The 6,372-nt window shown below is 40.1% G+C and overlaps 1 pseudogene; it reads left to right on the top strand.

Moving 5' to 3' along the window:
• Positions 1–312: 312 nt before the first annotated feature.
• On the top strand, positions 313–877 carry LOC121325927 (annotated as a pseudogene).
• The last annotated feature ends 5,495 nt before the right edge of the window (positions 878–6,372 follow it).

The following is a 6,372-nucleotide window of genomic DNA, read 5'->3' as shown; positions in this document are numbered from 1 at the left end:
TGAGCTCCAGGGTCTTGATGTGGATTCTCTGATCGTGCACCAGGTCAACAAAGCCCCCAAGATGCGCATGCGTAACTACCGTGCTCATGGCCGCATCAATCCCTACATGAGCACCCCCTACCATATTGAGATGATCCTCACTGATAAATAGCAGATTGTTCCCAAACCAGAAGAGGAGGTTGCTCAGAAGAAAAATTATTTCCCAAAAGAAATTGAAAAAGCAGCTCATGGCTCGAGAATAAGATGTATATAAATAAACAAAATCCAGGACAAAAAAAAAAAAAAACACAACTACTACTATTACCCTGCGCGTCAGGAGAGTTGCTGAGCTGCTCTTGCAGGCCCACTCCTGCAGAACAGACCGGGCCCGACTTCAGGTCGGGCGGCTGTGGGGACAATCTCCACTACGGTCTGCAGGTGGGGTTGGCTTTCTCCGATGCGCCCATGAAAGAGAGCTGATCAGGTTCGCAGGCTATAAAACCGATGCACCTGCACAACAACGCTGTTGGTAAACAGGTTCTGATTGATTCTATGGAAACCAAATGCAAATGCCACGGCGTGTCTGGCTCCTGCTCATGAAAACCTGCTGGAAGGGCCTGCAGATGATGTCACTGCAGACCTCAAGTCCACATACCTGGCAGGCACCAAAGTGATCCACCGCCATGTTGGGGCCAGGAAGCAGCTGATCCCACGCGAGCTGGACATCAGGCCCATGAGAGAGAGAGAGAGAGAGAGAGAGAGAGAGAGAGAGAGAGAGAGAGAGAGAGAGAGAGAGAGAGAGAGAGAGAGAGAGAGAGAGCGTGTGTACCTGGTTAGCTGCCCGGATTACTGCAAAGAGAATGACAAGCAAGGCTCATACGGGACACAGGACTACTAAAACTAATAATAATAACAACAACTTTAAAATTTTCTTATTAATAACTTGACATTGCCTAAATAAAACAAAACATTCACTGAGTAATGGTTATAACCTGCATAATTGTAAAAATAAATGTGATTATTGAAATGAAACAATCCTACCATCTTAACGGGGCTGCAGTCAGTAGCTATTCAGCAGCACTGGTTATAGTATCACACTTTGCTTGATTCATGGGTTTGCAGCAATCCAAAATTTCTAAAAGAGTACTCTGTCAAAACTGCCGGGTTTCATTTGTTGTATTTTTATTGCCTGTAGTACTAGAAAGTGAATTTTGAGTAGTGAAAGCATGTTTAGCATGCAGGTCATACAGCAGACTAGAAGTTAACTGCGATTAATTGACAGCCCTAGCTGTTAGCACTAATTAATTGGATTAATAAGTTATTGTGGAAGGGGTGTGGGTAATTCACTGACTAGGAGACAGACAGGTGTAAATGAAAACACCACACAGGTGCCCAGTTTTATTTTAGACCAGTTCTTACTTTTTCCGGCAGAGTGCGCTGTTGACCGTGGGCTGCCTATCAACGATGATAGACAGCACCACGGAAATACCACAGCTGGTAAGCGAACAGCCAGTGCACTCGCAGGTGCTCAAAGAAATAATAATGAAAACAGAAGGCGAAAAGAACAAAGGAAAATAAAACAGTAATAAAACTACAAATAAAAGGTGCTGCACTCGGCAGCGTTATCCCGGTCGCCGATACCCGCACGACCCGGATCACCGTCCTACTCTGTCGGCTAACTAGCCTGCTCTTTTACAATATGCCGGGGTCTCCCCAAGGGTTCCCCGCTCTCTCTGTCTCGCTGTGAAACTCTTTCTTTGTTTCGGCTGATTCCCGGTCCTGAATCAGAGCTTCCGCACTCTCGGTGTGTCTAAGTGGGCAGACCTGAGGAAACAGCAGAGCATTTTTTTATAGGGCTAGCAATCTGCCAAGACTGGCCTCTCAGAGAGGGGGAAAGTCCACACACCTACCTTCCCACCTCCCCGTGTCACTGCCATGACTCACAGGTGGTTGTTGGAAGACTGCCGCCCTCTTCCTGCAGTACTGTGCTCACGCTAGCAGAGTCAGCACAGATCTCTCCCTGCTACAGTTATATATATATATATATATACACACACACACACACACATATATATCATACAGTTCCTATAGGAATACACACACTATATATTTTAACAATAGTTTTGCAATGCAATTTTTTCAGAATCTGTTGCCCTGTGTGCAAGTTGAAATAACTGACTTACTTTACATTTCTCCTAGTTTTAATTTTAATGACTTAAAAAAAGACACTCAAACTTTCCACTGCTTTTTATTGTACTTTATATTCAATCTCCCTATTAAGACTAGTCAATGGACTACTGGAAGGGCCAAGGAATGCCTTGTAACAAATAAATACCAGTATTCTAATCATTTGAAAAGGCCTTCGTAAAGCCAATTTAATTGGTAAACACTTTATTGAACAGTTCTAAATGTCCTTTATTTCTTATTTTGCAAATAGTTCTAATTTACTTATATTCAAATGTGTGTTTAGTATATATATATGAATATAATAATCAATATATATTATAAATAAAGATACTTAAAACGTTTATCAGATTAATGACTATAAGTTATACACAAACATATTATATATATATATATATATATATATAGAATTGGTCGAGACTCTGCCCACCAGCTGCCCAACATTTAGATATGTTGGGCATATCTTTCTCAAGGGAGCCTGTGTTTGAATCAAAACATTGGAGGTATTTATAGGTGTTTGAAGGCATGACAACTACTTGTTATTGTTTATATTCAAATCCATGATTTATTCTTACATGCTGTAATGGTGTTCTATATGTGACATCACTTACTGATATCTTTAAATCTATATTAACATTATTTTACATAAACTTATATTATCATGCAATGCTGGCTTTGAGGATCAGCCTTGATATGGTCTCCCCAGCGTATCAGCATGCACAACTTTTGAATTAATTTTGTTTAATTATTTTTAACTTTTATATATTTATTGGAATTAATTAGTTCATTCTTTTCTGTTGAGTCCCGCTGGCATAATTGTGTTCAGTCTATTTATCCATTTACTTTCTTTTATTCTTCTATATGTCGCATTATCTAATTTTAGCTGTTCTAATACTACAAACTTTACATCATTTATGTCATGTCCTACACACACAGTTCCTATAGAAAGTCTACACCACTGTCAAAATGTTCAACTTTTGTTGCTTTATATCCTGGAATTAATGCATTAAAATAGTTTTTTTTTTTTTTTTTTTTTTTTAATGTATTTACACACCCTACCCCATAACTTCCAAGTGAAAAAAATTATCTAAAAAATGTAGAAAATTAAAATCTGGTTGAATAAGTCCCCCCCCCCCCCCCCCTTATAATAGCAATCCTAATTTAGCTCAGGTGTAACCAATCGCCATCAAAATCGCACCTCAAGTTAAGTGGCCTCCACCTGTGTTAAATTGTACTGATTCATATGATTTCAGGATAAATTCAGCAGTTCCTGTAGGTTCCCTCTGCTGGGTAGTGCATTTCAAAGCAAAGACTCAACCATGAGCACCTAGGAGCTTTCAAAAGAACTCTGGGACAAATTTGTTGAAAGGCACAGATCAGGGGATGGGTATAAAAATATCAAAGGCCTTGAATATCCCTTGGACCACAGTCAAGATGATTATTAAGAAGTGGAAGGTGTATGTCACCACCAAGACCCTGCCTAGATCAGGCCGTCTCTCCAAACTGGATGACCGAGCAAAAAGCAGACCGATCAGAGAGGCTACCAAGAGGCCAATGGCACTTTACAAGAGCTAAAGGCTTTTATGGCCAAGACTGGTCAAAGTGTGCATGTGACAACAATATCCCAGGCACTCCACAAATCTGGCCTGTATGGTAGGGTGGCAAGAAGGAAGCTATTACTCAAGAAAGCCCACCTTGAATCCCATGTGACGAAACTAAAATTGAACTTTTTTTACCTAAATGCAAAGCGTTATGTTTGGCGCAAACCCAAAACAGCCATCACCCAAAGAACACCATCCCTACTGTGAAGCATGGTGGTGGCAGCATCATGTTATGGGGATGTTTCTCATCGACAGGGACTGGGGCACTTGTCAGGATAGAAGGGAAAATGACTTTAGCAATATAAAGAAAAGTCCTTGAGGAAAACCTGCTGCCCTCTGCAAGAAAGCTGAAACTGGGACTGAAGTTCACCTTTCAGCATGACAACAACCCAAAGCACACAACCAAAGCTACACTGGAGTGGCTAAGGAACAAAAAAGTAAATGTCCTTGAGTGGCCCAGTCAGAGCCCAGACCTAAATCCAATCAAAAATTTGTGGTATGACTTGAAGATTGTTGTCCATCAACACTCCAAGGAACTTATTTACAGTTTTGTAAAGAATGGTCAAACATTTCCAAATCGAAGTGTGCAAAGTTGGTAGAGACCTGTCCCAAAAGACTCACTGCTGTAATTGCTGCCAAAGGTGCTTCCACCAAGTATTAACTGAGGGAGGTGGAGACTTATCCAATTAAGATATTTCAGTTTTATATTTAATATAACTTAATCGTGTGGAGTATGGTGTGTAGATAAGTGGGAAAAATCCTCATTTAAATGAAACTGAGGCACTGACACAACAAAATGTCAAAAAAGTTCAAGGGGGTGTAGACTTTCTACAGGCACTGTAAAACAAATAAAAATTTTAAATTACATTGTCAGGATGTAGTGGGCGGTGCATTAAAAATTACTTCACAAGAGCCGCTTTCCAATCAAATGAAACCCTTCAAAAGGTGCTCATTGTAGACAACAAAAAAAAAACCTGAACTAGTCAGCAATGGTTCGATCCAGGTTAAAATACTTTGCTATAAATAAACACAAAGGAAACTCCTGAACAAAACCAGCAATGGTTAAGTTCAGTGAAAAAAAAAAAAAATGAAATAAACAGGTCCCGTACACTTTCACTCTAGACAATATTTCTCTGTGCAGCTGGTGCCAGCATCATGCAGCACGGTGCAGGGGTCTGTGGCCAATCAGTTTTTATGCAGAGTAGGTAGTTCTGCACTGGTCGTCCCTTGCAGTCTACGAAAAGGTAAGGCACAAAACAAATAGTAAAACAAAGGCAATATGATGCAGCTAGGGAAGCGTAATATTTTCATAGTCAGACACTGTCATCTTGCTCAGAAATAAAGGTCCATATTACGCAGTTCACATTTTCCTCTCCTTTGCTCACAAAGTACGATTAGAGTGCAGGTCAGAGAACGTGTAGGTACATGGCGAAAGATTTCTGAATATTCGATCTCCTTAAGAGTTCTTCGACTTGATGTACACTAATATTCTTTGCACTGGATGAGAATTCATTGAAAACCTTGATGACTAGGTTCTCTACATCATATGAGAGCATTTTCAATCCACGTTTCGCTGTATTGTGTACTATGTGAGCACTGCAGTGCCCTGGCACAAGGTTTGGGAAATCCAACATTTGTTTTAGGTGCACGAAAACAGACTTGTGTTTCCCGAAATTGACAGATGTGTTGTCTGCTCCATATGCCACGATTCTATTATACATCAGACCGGCATTTTGAAGACAACTTCTTAAGTTGTTTGAGATCCCCACTGATGTTTCATCTGCATCCTCAAAAAAGTCTATGATAGATATACAGGTTCCTTTATCTTTATTAAAATACTGGATGGCAACTGGGAATAATTGTGTTCCCTTTATTAGAAGCATTTGTCGCTATTGTGAACGAGGTAGATCCAGTGTCTTGTACAGACAGTTTTAATGAATGAGGTGGTAATACATTTTCTACCAAAACCTCTGATTTTGTCCTTCCACGGTGAATTTTGGAAACTATCTTGGAATGAGTGAAAACAATTTCCACAATCTTGTGAATGGTAACTGTGGTGGTTTTTAACTCCATGATATGTTAAAAGCAATTCAGCCACACACAAGTGTTCTTCGGAGGAAGAATCGGTCTTTATGAAGAATGTATCGATAGTACTGGAATGTACCTGTTCTCATACTTTGATTTTGTGACCTCCTGTCTCCACATGACGCTTGATAGCTTTTACAGAATCAAACTTAACTGTGAATAGAAAACGACAAATTAAACAATATGCATCATCACTTGCCTTTGTAAGCCAATTCTGATATTCCGGGAGTTGCAACCACTCATCTTTAAAAGAGCACACACTACGAGTCGTCTTCTTTTGGGTTTCCGCCATTTCACCTCGCACTAGGCTGCACCACAGTTAGCCGCCAGCTAAAGGATGCTAAATACGTTATTAAACGCTGAAAGTTTTTTATACGCGCCTGCTTGTTAGGCACTTAACTCTTTAGAAGCCAGTTGCTCCACTGCTTGTGACTGCACACCAAGAAAGTTTTTCAAAGATTACTTTGAAGCTTTGTTTGTACAGGACGCTTAATAGAAGATAGAAAATTGCTGTAACTGGAAT

Source organism: Polyodon spathula, chromosome 13, assembly GCF_017654505.1.
Source record: "Polyodon spathula isolate WHYD16114869_AA chromosome 13, ASM1765450v1, whole genome shotgun sequence".
Lineage (NCBI taxonomy): Eukaryota > Metazoa > Chordata > Actinopteri > Acipenseriformes > Polyodontidae > Polyodon > Polyodon spathula.
The sequence above is the reverse complement of the archived record's forward strand: the minus strand, read 5'-3'. Positions and strand labels throughout refer to the sequence as shown.